We start from the raw sequence: 14349 nt of genomic DNA on the forward strand, positions 1-14349 counted from the left end.
TAGTTTTGAGTCCTTGACTTTTATTGGTGAAAATTGCATGCACGAGGGCCCGTTCATCACTGCTTGCAGCTTTAATTTACTATTATTGTTTTATAAAATAAAGGAAACCGCTGATGAGTCCAGCAGCAGCAGAACGTCACAGGTAGGAACTATATTAACAAGATGAGTAACAGGGGGGACAATGAGATCCGCAAGTTACTCAGCTGAGGAGCCGAGGCCGCCATAAACCGGCGTATGTCCAGAACCACAAAGGATTGTCCATTATTTGAACAACTAGACAGGAAGATGACAAACCGGGGCTTTGCAAGAAGCAACACCCGGCCAAAAACATTCACCCTGATGTTCATCTATCCTCGTTTTGAAAAGTACATCTGTCTGACACTGTATGAATCTTGCTGATAAAATACGTTATTCTACATGGTTACATTTTATTTTCGAGGATCGCACCTCCCGACTCGCCTTCCCTCCCCTAACTCTTCCTCTGCCTGAATATATAGTTTTAACTAGGCCCAGTAAAAGACCCTTTGGGGTTGCTGAGCTGAGAAGTCTGGAGCCAGTTAAACAGTTTCTCTACATCACAGCTGCAGCTGATGTCGGACAAGAAACCAGTTGACCTGTCTTGAATGGTACTTTTCTTTCATAGCCACAAGGGCAAGATTTAAAAACAGCCACACTCTTAGATTTAGAAACAGCTTAAAAGAAAAATGTAGCAAAACTCCAACGTTGAATGTCCAGGATTATTAGCATTAGTTTCTTTTGGGTTTATTTTTTTTTTTTCATTTTTGTGATTCATTTTTGTATCAGCATGTTGGAGAGATGATTGCCTACAAGGTTGACACCAATTAGAGATATTATGACATGTTCAGTTCAACAAATTCAAAGCTCAGAATTTTCAGATATTAAAGCGTTAGAAATAACGCCTCACAACAAAAATAGCCGAAAAAGGTATTTACCCCAAAAATGCAAACAAAACAGCAGCTGCAAAAAATGGGTCAATACAATATTTCACAGGGGGTACATCACTGAAAAAAGGTTGAGGACCACTGCTCTACATCACAGCTGCAGCTGATGTCGGACAAGAAACCAGTTGACCTGTCTTGAATGGTACTTTTCTTTCATAGCCACCAGGGCAAGATTTAAAATCAGCCACACTCTTAGATTTAGAAACAGCTTAAAAGAAAAATGTAGCAAAACTCCAACGTTGAATGTCCAGGATTATTAGCATTAGTTTCTTTTGGGGTTTTTTTTTCATTTTTGTCACTCATTTTTGTATCAGCATACTGGAGAGATAAATATGAGCCGGCTAAAGATCACATGTCAATGAGTTTTAAGATTTAGTCTAGGTTTAAGTTAAGTCTCTACAAATGTTTCAGTTGAACTGTTAAATACACATATGCATCTTTAGATTGTTATTAAAAGATATGTGTTCTTTATATCTGTTTGTGTTCAATCAGCACAGAGCCTCATTATCATAGCTTCCCCGCCCACTCAGAATCCCACATAGATAATGAGTTTAGAGAATGGTCAAGACATGGCTCAGAGGCTGAATTTCTAATTTATTTAGCAAAAATAATCAAAGTTTGTTTTTAAAACATTCAAGCCCTGTTTAAAATAGGTATTAGATGCCATAATAGGTCCCCTTTAAGTAACTTTTTGATCTGAAATTTATTGTGACTGCTACTCCGAAGTCAGAACGTATAACCTAAGCAAATTAATTAAAATCAATCTCTAAAAAAATAGAGTATTAACACAAAATGTATATCTTCTAATACTAATACATTCAATTTAAACAATCTATAGATAAAAGAAAAATATGTATTTTGTATTATCTTTTTTAATTTGTTAGCCCAAGTTGGACACAAATCGATGCTTTATTTTACATTCAACCTGAACATGTTCAGGACAAATACAACATGTGTTTATTTTAACATTTTTAAATTAATTGCTTACTCCCATATTCAGTGTAATTTCCTTAGTGTCTCAGGCTCAGAAACTATCTGAGGAGCTGCAGTTGGTGCAGATCATTTTCACTGTCATCAATACCAGCACCTGCAGGATAGTAACAGCAATGTCAAAGCTGCCAGGACTTTACTAGAACCCAATAAACCTCAGGCAACACTTCCACTTTTATTAAGCTGTACTGGCCATTAAAAAATAAAACAACCAGATCATGTCCCTAATGAAACATATAGTTGTACTGTTTTATTAAAAACTAAACAGTTAACATGTGATTCTGCAATAACGGGCTACACCATGCTTCACTGCATTCCATTCCACTGTGGTATGTCCTCTCCTCTAACCTCCCCGGTGCAATTTGGACCTACTGAATGGCCACAGTAGTTGTCATGGACCTGTGAGCATGCTCTTATCATGTTCAGCACAATGACATGGATTGGTACAAGAGGATATATTTAATAATACTGGATTTGTGCCTCTGGACTGAAACCCTCCTAGCTCTTGTTTTGTCCCGGGGCCCTCAAGTATTTGCACCGCCTTTGTTAGACGGCTTATGGACAATTGCAGTCTTACATCAGTGGATGAAACCAACATTTAAAAAATGTATCACTGAAAATGAGGCATCCGTATATCAGCAGTACACCACGACAAGGATCATGCTACATTAATTACCACAAGAATGTATTAAACTTCAAGTACAGAAAAATTTGCTATCATGCAGTTACAGCTGCAGAATAACAGAATATTTCTGCAGTAGAGTAGATCATTAGAGTCTCATTAGGTCTTTATCACATCTTTTTACTGTGCTGAGTTGACAAAAAATGTGTTGGAATCAATGTTATGTTTCTCATTTTCTCTTCCTGTCAGCATACCAAAAAAAAAAGTGTGTATAAAGAACAGCGAGTACTGGTGACCTAGTTTGAAAAGCCACCCACGGATTCACCAGATAGCAAAGCACCTGCCGCTGCATTTCTATCTGTGTTTAAATACATATATATATACATATATATATATATATATATATATATATATATATATATATATATATATATATATATATATATATATATATATATATATATATATATACACACACACACACATACGAAAATTGTTCATAATCTGTGCTTGTCACAAATGTATGAGCTGTAATTATTTTATTTTGATAATATTTTTGGTGTAGGTATTGCTAAGTGACGCAAAGTGGATGATTTGTTAGTCGTATCCATAGGAAGCTAGTCTTATCTGTTGTTTAGGGATAGTTGTAAGGAAAGGGATTGGTGGCGCCATGTCTGCCGATACCAGGCTGTTTCTTCCACTTACAGTATTACAAGCACTGCCCGAGAAAACATGCCCCCTCAAGAGCACAGACCTTCTCCTTGTCCATGATTTAGCTAGAGCAATGTTTGTCATGCTTTTGGGGCAAGACTGAATCTTTTTCTGTTTGTTCCAGCTTACAGAGTCAGGTATGTGTATGATGACTTTTTAATTTAGATTTTTTTTCTGTGTACTCACATGATGACAGGCTAGTGATCTAATCAAGTTTTCTGGGTGATAAACCAGGTAGAATTAATTGCCTAGCCTAGCTGTCAACAAAAATACAGGGAATACATTTATGAGCAGACTGAAGGCTGCAGAGCAGGACTTGTAAATAACTAAGTTCCAGGGAGTTTGGTCACTAAGCATTATTAAGCATGATGCTCGGATGTTACCGTGAAAATCTTATACAACCTAAAATTCCATAAAACTCAAAATATCTGAATCTCAGCAGAACACATGAACATGTGGATTTAATTAACTGTGCTGAAAAATCCCATAACTTATTTGGACAATTCAGAGCTGGTTTAGAATGCCTTTGAAGCACTTTATGAAGAAACAATACGTTCTCAAAGATGGTATAATGTTAGTAGATGTGTTTTTTACTTTTTAAAAGTGCTACTGTGACTGTTTTTCAAGTTTTGGGGAGGCAGCTGCTGTCTTCTCTTAATGGAACATCACTCCATATTTTTTTTTATATTTGTTTTAACCAGAGTAAAGTTAAAGAGGTAGGAAAGTTTAATTCCCACAAATATATTTTCCTAAATTAAAGATATTCTTATTTTGAAAAAGCTTTTTAAAGCAGATGGCATTCAGCACTCTGTGTGTATTCATGAATTCAAGAATATTCATGGTTAACACCTGGTTTAGTCGTGCATGAGGCCCTGCAAATTTATTTATGCAAAGAAAGAAAGAAAGAAAAAAGAACTTACAATACTGGGGCAGAGCTGAAGAACATGTCTGCTTCATGCTGATAGGTCTCTGTGCAGATTCAGTCTGAAACAAAACAAATACCTCTTTAAGGAAATGCAATATTTATGTTTGATGTTACTTCACAACACAGCCACATCAGAAATATTTTCAACGTCAGCATGCAGGACACTTGTGTAATGCAGTATTCATCAATGCAAACAACTGCAGAATGCACAAAATATTTGAACATTTTTGCAGCCCCCATATCCTACACATGTCCCTTCTCTGCATGTAAATTATCATGATGGTAACATTGAACGCAAGCTTGCAGAAAGATAGTGAATCACTACAATATTAATATATAATAATGATTTTACAAATGCAACATATTACAATGTAAATTTGTTAAAGTCATTCATTGTTTTATGATGTATTTTAAAATGATCACTCAGCTTGAAGCAAACCATCAGTGAAGTGAATCGTTTGTTAACACATCAGCTAAACATATCCTGACCAGGGACTGAAAACAATGAGATATTAGAGAATAGTATTATCTTTAAAGTTCAGTAATTCGATCATTCATAAAACAATACAGATTTTTTTTTTTTTTTTTGCTGTTTTTGAGCTTTCACGTATATCTCTAATATGATGTCATATCCGGTCCTTGTAGGAAATATATTGATTGGTCAAGATTTACTAAAACAGTGTTAATAAAATTATACTTTGCATGATGTAAATGGAAAAATGAATAAATAATATTGAGATCCAGATTTCTAACCCTTTTAGTTCTCTATGAGTGAGTCATTTTTTTCCATTTTATTTTAAATTAAAAAAAAAATTACATTTAGATTAATTTAGATCTGTAATGAATTAATCTAATTAATCTCTTTTAATCTCACCTAAAAAATGCAAAAAAAAAACTTGAAGTGTTTTCCTTTAAATTCATTACATTATTGTGGCAGATCAAAAGATTGATATATAACAAAAGAAAAGTGGATTTATAAAGTCATTAATTCATTTTTTAACAGATTGAACAGATGCAGTCCTAGTTATTTACATCCACTTACATCCACATTCGCCATACTCTCGGTCAAAGACGTGCGCATGCGCGCGGTTCTCTCCTCGAGTCTAGTTTGGGGAAGAGCGTTGCTGTGGCAACACCATTGCCTTGGACAACTTTCACATGCTCTTCCATTTATTTTCACCTGTCTTCTCCGCTACTCCTCGCCATGACTGTCCAGCTACAATGGGACCCTACCACATGGATAATATTAACCCCTACCAGCGTAATTAACCACGCCCACACACAGTGACAGCCAATCAGTGTTCACTTCTAGGTGTGACTCACCGTTGTTTTCCACCCCTAACAAACCCACTGCACAAACACAGATTTCAAAATAAAGGCAACTCGCAAATAAAAGTAAAGTTAGAGATTCCAAAATAGATTAAACGATTAAAAAACATAATGCGCTAAATATGCCTGTAATTAAATAATACGCTAATTTGACATCCCTAAAAAAAAGTGTTGAGTCTTACAAGCGCTTTTTAAAACATTTAGTAACCACATGTCCATCAACTGTGAGGGATTTTACAAACAACACTAAAAGCACTTTTTTTTTTACAAACTATCTTCCCCTTGTTGGTTGTTTTGTCAACCTGAGGAAAACTATTGGAATAGCAAAATGTCATCACGTAGCAGGGGAAAGAATTGCCGCAGTCATTTCCAGTCATTATGAATCATGTAATGAGCAAATGTTTCACCATGTGTGTTATATCTGTTGAGATTGTCTGTAAAAAAAAAAAAAAAAAAAGGAAACAGGAAAACCTGTCAAAATTTGGCGTCCAATGTATTTCTGCTTTTCTGACCACAATGTATAGTGAGAACTTACATAACCCTGAAAGGTATGATGTAGAAGAAACAACGACGACAAGAAAAGTCAAATAGAGTTCAAATGACAAGTAGGTGCATCAAAGCTTACCAGTAGCTATATTCTTCACACTCACTACTGATGGGCATTTGTCTGCTTTAATTAAACCCTTGTTTGACCTCATTAATGTGAAAACGATGCTAGTATATTTCTACCGTGTCCCAGGGTTTAGCCATTTTGTCCACAAAGGGAGGATTGCATCCTCCTGGGAGGGAATTTGTGCAGATGAAGCTAAATTCAGGATAACATTGTCTGCACAATCCAATTATGACGTGTATGTTGGCTAAAATCATGTCAAATTTGGATCATCTACACGGTCGTGCTCTATGCATGTGCATTTAATCAGTCTGCAGCCCTTGTACTCTTATCTGTAAAGCATTAGAAGCACAAGATAACGATTCTGCTGAGTCTTTCCTTCACGAAACAAGCATCCTTGTTTTTGTTTTTTCATACTGTGCTGGCATAGCTGGCACACTCAGTCCGTGAAGTCACTTTTTTTTTTTGGTTGCAGGTGTTCGGCCACAGAGGTGGAGATGGCAAAGTTTACGTCACGCAGGCCTTGTGCAGGAGCAGCTGTGAAACTTTGGAATGGTTTCAGTAGAGAGAGAACAAGGAGAGGCAGAAGGGGAAGAGAAAGGGGATGAGACACCAGTGGGATGAAATCTCGAGTTTGCCAAGGTCAGCAGAACTCTCACTATGAAATGAAACTCTGCCAAACAGACATACACATACACACAGACCAGCAGGCAAACACACACACAAACTGGACGCCACATTGCCCATATTAGCTCGTCCCTGAACACAACCTGCTGAGAAATGCTAAATTACCACTGGGCTCACACTTGGCTATATGGGGCCGTACTCCCTAGCACACAAACATACCGTTTTCCCTCTCTCTTTTGTGTCAATATATCAAACTGTATTTTAACTGCAAGAACGTTTTCCAGGAGCTAGGGTCTTTAGGGGGAGCCGGTTATTGCCCCCCTCCATTTCCACTGCAGGAATGATGGGAGTTCCAGGGGAGATATTTCACCCCAGAAAAGGGTCCTGCTAGGGAGAGAAGTACTTTAGAGATGACCGTAAACCCTTGGAGCAGGGAAGCAGTGAAAATCTCTGATTGGTTGGGTAACCAGCATGTTACTTCTGCTTTTCTGTCTGTCCGCTCATATTTAGCCTCTATCATAGCTTGTAAAGTCACAACATAACGTTGAAGAGATGTTTCGTGGTTCAATTGACTTTACTGGCCTAATTGCTACGGTACCTTAAACCTCATGACAAGAAACCCAGGGCTGAAATAATCTTCTGGACCCATGACATATAGCCTACACAAAACATTTAAATTGTTTGCACATTCAGCCTCTGGTCTTTTTAAAATCCCCTGCTTGCATTTTCCTCTTTTGCTGGACTGTAATGAATGCCAGTTGTCTTTGTCTGGAGAGTTGACTCTCAGCTATGCAATGTGCATCCAATGCCTTTTGATATCGCTGATATATTGCCTCTTTCATAAAATCATGACTTTGCAGTCTGGACAAATGATAAAATATGCTTGTTGAAGTTATAAAATAACTGATATCTAACTGACCTTAGAAACAAATGAATATCAAGGCTTAATTCTTAAAGTACTTTATGTGGCTGCATCGAACAAAAGCTTGGATTGTTTCTCTTTTGTTAGCAGTTCTTATTTTTTCTAAAAAACATTGGCACGATGAGGAAAAAAATTGCATTTATTTTACCTTCACTAAACTTTAGCACTTACTTACACTGCAAAACTATACAAAATAAAACAAGGACAGAAACTAAACAACTGGTTTTACAGCAGAAACTTCACCTTCCCCAACCCGTGACTGTCTGTTCCATCGCCTTGCTCAAAAGCAAACAGTCCAGAATATTGGTTCATTGCATCAGGGCAGCGATACCACAGAACACCTTATGTGTATGGAAGAGACGCAACTGAGAAGACATCAATATTTCATCCGCTATGAAAGAGAGCAGGCTGGGTATGAGATGGTCAAACCTTGGGGTAAATGTATAATTTCTGAGTTATATCAAATAAAACCCACTTGACTTTATGCAGTATGATGATCCTAATAGTAATACAATATGTTATTACAGTGTGTTCAGAGCTTTTTTTCCCCCCATTGTGATCATAACTGCCCTCATTTAAAATTCTAAATTTAACAAATTCCTTCTCTACTGACTCAAAATGATGAAAACTATATATTAAATATATATTTAAAAAATAAAATGATCAAATTTATACATTATCAAAAGTGGGCACCTCGCAAAAGCAAGAGGGTCAAATCAAATGCCATTTTTCTGATTTGTATTTCTTTCTTTTTCCATGTTTTCCTTCAGACCAACTCGTATTCTTTTTTAATTCGTTTATTTTTTTTGTAGTAAGCATGAACATATTTCCCATGAGTATGGCAGTTAACACCCTGAAGGAATATCTTAAATGTTTGCTAAATGTTCATTTAATGTTTCAATAGACTCCGTAGAGGCCATTAAGAAATCATCCTTCTGTCCTCTTATACGTAACATTTCGGAGAGAGAGAGAGAAAACAATGTTCTTGTTTGGCTGCATGTTCAGTTAGTTATCAGTCTTAAAACATTCATCCTTATTCATTATAAACAAGTCAGTTCAGACAAGGACAATGGGGGAAACATTCCCACATCACATGGGTATTTATCAACTGTAAACAGTGCGCTTTTTATAATCCTTTCAGAGGCATCCCTTAACTACCCAAGTCGTTTTTTGTGATTGTACTATTCATTTAGTTTTTTAATATAGGTGGAGAGTGAATAAATTTTGATTTTGCCCCAGCATTTCAATCGTTGTAAACCCATTTCTTATATACAAGATATTAAAACTATTCCTATTCAAGTGTTCAAAGTTATGCCCTTCCTGTCTTTTCATTGCATTTATCATCATAATTCCTCAGGAGTTTCCTGAAGGCAACTGATGCTTAATAATTTATGAGCCTGAAAGCTGTTTGTCTCTGAGAGGAGTGCCTGCATCTCTCTCAGGAAAGGAAAAGCTCCAGAAGCTTTGAAACAAACGGAAGTCTGTAAATCTTCACTTAGAATTACGACTGTCTTCCATCATGCCAAGAATTGGGTGCTGAGACAAAGGGATCCGGTTTTCATTAGAGTGCCAGGACCTCACAAGCAGACATCAAAGACCCGTATTTTTCTTGGCTTTGGTTTTACCAAGTCAGTCCGGAGACAGAGTTGTGACATAGACTAATTTCAGGGTAGAATAATATATTGCGAGAGGAGATAACTATAGGGAAAGAAAATAACAATCCTCACTCAAAAAGAACGTTTTCTCATTCGCCTTTTTAATTATTCAGTAAACTTGAACAACACTTTTAAAAAGTCCAAACATGCTGAAACTGTTTGACCAATAAATGACTGATTTGTGATGCTATGTATCTTTTATGTCCAGATTAATGCAGCTCTAGATTGAATTGTAAGACAATTTGTCAATAGATAAGAACTTCTCTCTAAGATGAGTGAGTACAAGTTGGTCTTCCATTAATTATCAACTGAGCAGCTAAACGCTTGTGGCAAAACTTCACTTCACATTAAAACAGCATGCAGTCCTCGCAATTTATAAGACATGACTAGGTTAAACAAATAAATAAATCTTCACAAAATGACAACACTGATTTTAGATGATAGTTCAATAAAACACCTCCAAATGGCATCCTCTCATCTTATCTATATCTAACCTTTGCAGAATACTTTTGTGTGGTCTTTTTAATCTCTACCGTCAGTACAGTAGACAGGCTGAAGTGCAAAGTACTGAAAACAAGGAGAACAAAGAGAAATTCAAATTCATTCAAAGGTTTTAAATGGCACAATAGACATCGACAGTTAAAGAGAGACCTTGCTCATATTCACTAAAGCGTTGCACAACTAGGCACATAGTGTATGTCATGTGCAAAAAAAAAAGACAAGGCCTCAGATGGTTAAGCGGGCGCCCTCAGGCAGGCGGTGCGGGTTCAAATCCCAGCCTGACGCTCTTTACTTTGTGTCTTTCTCCCTCTCTCTACCCAAGTTTCGTGTCTAGCCACTTTAAAAATAAATGGCACTAGAGCCACAATTAAAAAAAAAAAAAAATGTTTAAAGATGTGGTTTTCTTTCCTCTTTCCTAAACTAATTTTGAAAATCCCACTTAACCAGTCACTTCAATGTATGAATTAAGGAGGCAATGAATATGAATACTCAAGGAATACTGTATATTTCTCCATACTGTGCACTAAGAAGAAATAAGTGAAAAAAATATTGCAATATTTTCATTTTTCCTTTAAATTATCATAAATTAAATGGTTAAATGGGAGATCAAAAAATATTTGACAATAAAACTCAAAAAAAATTAAATTCCAAAGACACTCCAAACACACAACAGCTCTGCATACTTGGAACATTAAGTTGGTACAATTATACAGTATAAATGATTTTATTCAACAGATTTTGTGAATCTCCATTTTAATTGGTTTTTCTTTTATTTCATCTTTAATGTGTCCGTAGGCCAAAGATCCAGGGGGACATGAATGCTTCGGTTGGTCGAGTGTTGGAGTGTATGTGGGTCCGGTGTTGAAATCCCCTCTCCCTGGGCTTGTGGGATTGCTTCAGGAGTGGCAGCTTGTGTATAACCTGTGCCAGATTGATGTGCGGACTTTGCTGGTCCGTTGTGGAGACCCTTCTGCTTTGAGGGACTGAGGCCCCGTTTACACGTAGCAAAACGGTGGTGTTTTCATGCGTTTTGGCCGTTCGTTTACACGAAAACTGAGCTCAAAGTCACCAAAAACGATCATTTCTGAAAACTCCGGCCAAAGTGGAGATTTGCAAAAACTCCATTTTCACGTTTGCGTCTAAACGGAGGGAAACGGACATTTAGGCTTCAGAACGTCACATTATGCGACAGAAAGCGTCAAGTGTGCGACCTGTGTTTACAATTTGTTTGGCCACCGTCAATATTTTCTTGTATTTTACCTGTTTTATATTCTAAAGTCGCACTTAAAAGTAACTCCACTTCTCTGTCACTACAAACAAAAGACTCTCGTTCATCTTGGAAGTAACTGGAAGTTAATCGTGTCATTTGTTGATGTTTTTTTCCAGGATTCCGATTGGCTAGCATGACTTTAGCTTCTCGTTACACTGCCCCCTGCAGGTTTGGCTGCTCATAGCACCTTAACAGTTTATTTATGCAGGTTCGTGTAAATTATGGTATTTTTCAAAACGTAGAGGGGGAAATATCCGTTTTTGTAAATGTGTAAACGTGTCCTAAGCAAACATGGTAGAGAGTAATGGAGGCTAATGATCATCAACAGTTTCAGAAGCAGTTTGAACATTTTTAAAACCCAGCTATACATTTTTAAAGTTTGATGGAAGACAACATCTCCGAAATACTTGGCTTGTTTGAATAAAAAGCCATGACGTACACGTTCTGCACTTGATGCTTAATGCTCTCCTTCTTTAGAGAAGACAGATTCTGCTAAAATGTTTCACAGTAATTTTGAGAATGTTAGAGGACTGACATGCCTATAAAAATACAGTGAGTTCTTTAAATGTCTCAACACAAATGAATGCAGAAACAGCTGCATATAATCAAATAAACCACTTTAAATAATGTAAAAGGTATTTACCTCATAAAATGAATGAAGTTTAAGCAAACATTTTTTGCTCCACACAGCTGGTTAAAAGTGATTGACAGTTTAATGGCATAATTCCTGGAGAACTAAGACAAAACTTTAATTCAAGGAGCACTTAAACTGTTCTTTATTCCAATAAAGGTGACAGTCTTTTACATGGTAATTGCTTACTCCAAGCACTTTAAATGTGCCAATTTAACTTTTTAAAACTACTCTCAGTTATTTTACACAGCAAGCTGAGGCGTTTTTAACAAAAGCATCCGTTCACCAACCTGCAGTCATGTTGTTGGAGCAATCAATTGCAAAAGAAGCCCCACAAAGCAGCACACTCAATAAAAAAATGATAAATAATCAAACCACAGTTGGAATATTGCTGCTAGAGGGGACGAATGGGCAGTAGGGCATACTCAAATTTCCTGAAATTTTCGAGTTGTAGTTATATTTCTGTCCAGATTTTAAAAGCTTTGTTTTAAGAGTGAGGTTCGTTTAAAATATTTTAAAATGTAATACTTTTGTATTGGTGAAGTAGATGATTTAAATGCTGATAGGGCTGGGCGATATATCGAGATTTTTTTTTTTTAAATATTTTTATCCCGGTTTTTTTCCCATTTTTACCACCCCGTGCTCCTACCTACTGACAGTCCTGGGGTTGGTAGAGGAGGCATTGCCATCCTCTACCAACCCCGGGAGGGCCCTGCACTGAGCTCAGGTCTCCTCCTTAACCTGAGGAGTGAGCAGGCCGCATCTTTTCACCAGACAGGGTGGGGCTTCTCCGGCCGAACGTAGCGCGTGGAAGGATCACGTTATTCCGGCCAGATCCTCCCCACCCCATCTGGCGCCCCGGTTGGCCAGAGGGGGCATGTATAGCCCAGGACTGTGTGCATGTTTTTGTGAGGGTAGCTCACACTAGCTACCCAGGGGAACACGGGGAGAACATACAAACTCCACACAGAAAGATCCTTTCGCCAACCCCACCCATGGTGTGGGCACTGAAGTCATGGGGGAACTAACACGCACTTCAGCGCCCACAGCGTCCCCCGGCGGGAATCGAACCCAGGACCTTCTTGCTGTGAGACCGCTGCACTACCAGCTGCGCCACCGTGCCCCCCATATATCGAGATTTTAATATATATCGATATATTTTCAAACACGATATGGTACGAGACAATATCGTTTATATCGATTTAAAAAAAAAATAATAATTTTTTACATTTTTTTTTAATGATTTTGATATAGCTTATTTTGTGACAAATTGACTTGAATGTTTTATTTGAGATTTGCACACATGTTTTGTTATTTGCACAACTGTCAACCTCAGTGGAAAAGTCTGCCTGTTACTGTCTACATTGTATTAATTACAGTGTATTTTAATTTAATTGTTATGCAGGAAAGGGATATTTGTTTTATTTTATTCAAGAAGCATTTTTATTCTATATATGCAGGCAGTTTATTTTTATTTCATTTGTTTTATACATGTTGATATTGTGCAGACCTCTGTTAACAAAGGTACCTGTGTGACATTTGGCACGAGGCTTTGTATTAAAACTGACTGTTTTTTTAAGGGTTTGCCTCAGAAAAAAATGAAGCTAACAGAGATGCTAACAGAGATGCTATGCTATAATGCTTTGGGGGAAACCCCAATTAAGGCACAGAAATAATATCGAGATATATATCGAGTGTCGCCATTTAGCTAGAAAATATCGAGATATGACTTTTGGTCCATATCGCCCAGCCCTAAATGCTGATATAAATCACTTTTTTCATCAATACCATGCAAGTACACAGGGTGGCACGCCCAGAGAATCTGTTGCTAAATATTGGAAAATAAATTCTCTTACTGAACTCATAAAGCATTATTTTCTTTCCTTAAAAATATACGATTAACAGTTAAACTGGGGTATAATTTGAAGACAGACAACCTGAATGCCTCAAAAACAGCTGAACTTCAAAACATGTGAGGACTTGACCTGATCCGACAGCCACATAGGAGATCAAATGGGTCAAAAGGCTTCACTGCAGTATAACATAAAACAAAGAAAGTAGGGGACATGGCTGGATGAAGTACAGAATCAAGCCAAGAGCTCAGAAGGCTGTATTATATCTCAATGGTGCATTTAATACGATCAATTACATCATTCCATTTCAGTAGCTTGAATGAGTTATTAGCCAGGTTTGATAGATCCAAGTTTATTTACATGAACAAATCATGTTCCTCTTACACCAGAGTAAGTCTGGGTGTCCCATCGGGTCATGTGCTTGGACCAATACTTTTCATTCGGCTTCCGTTAGGTAATATCCTTAGTATAGAGATGACACTAAGCTCTACCTGTAACAGTGGGGGTTGAGTAAGACCGAGATACAGGAGAGACAAGGAGGCAGGAGTTCCAATAACACTTGATTTATTTAAACAACAAAAAAAGCAAAAGCACTGCTGAGCAGGATTAACTAAAAAACACAAGAGTTTAAACTAGACAAAATCCAAAAGTTGACAGGACACAGGTGCAGACGATCAGGGTAGATAGGAGCGTACGTCAAGAAATAACTTACAGTAAACACAATAAAACAGGAACACAACT

The 14349-nt window shown here is 37.2% G+C and overlaps 1 protein-coding gene across 1 annotated transcript in view; it reads right to left on the minus strand.

Moving 5' to 3' along the window:
- The window catches only part of lingo2 (leucine rich repeat and Ig domain containing 2), a 291591-nt gene that overhangs the window by 236811 nt on the left and 40431 nt on the right, over positions 1-14349 (minus strand). Inside the window, exon 2 of the mRNA XM_061726173.1 lies at positions 4206-4269. The gene's annotated coding sequence lies outside the window, so the exon portion shown is untranslated. The remainder of the gene's footprint in view (positions 1-4205; positions 4270-14349) is intronic.

Source organism: Cololabis saira, chromosome 7, assembly GCF_033807715.1.
Source record: "Cololabis saira isolate AMF1-May2022 chromosome 7, fColSai1.1, whole genome shotgun sequence".
Taxonomy (NCBI): Eukaryota; Metazoa; Chordata; class Actinopteri; order Beloniformes; family Belonidae; genus Cololabis; species Cololabis saira.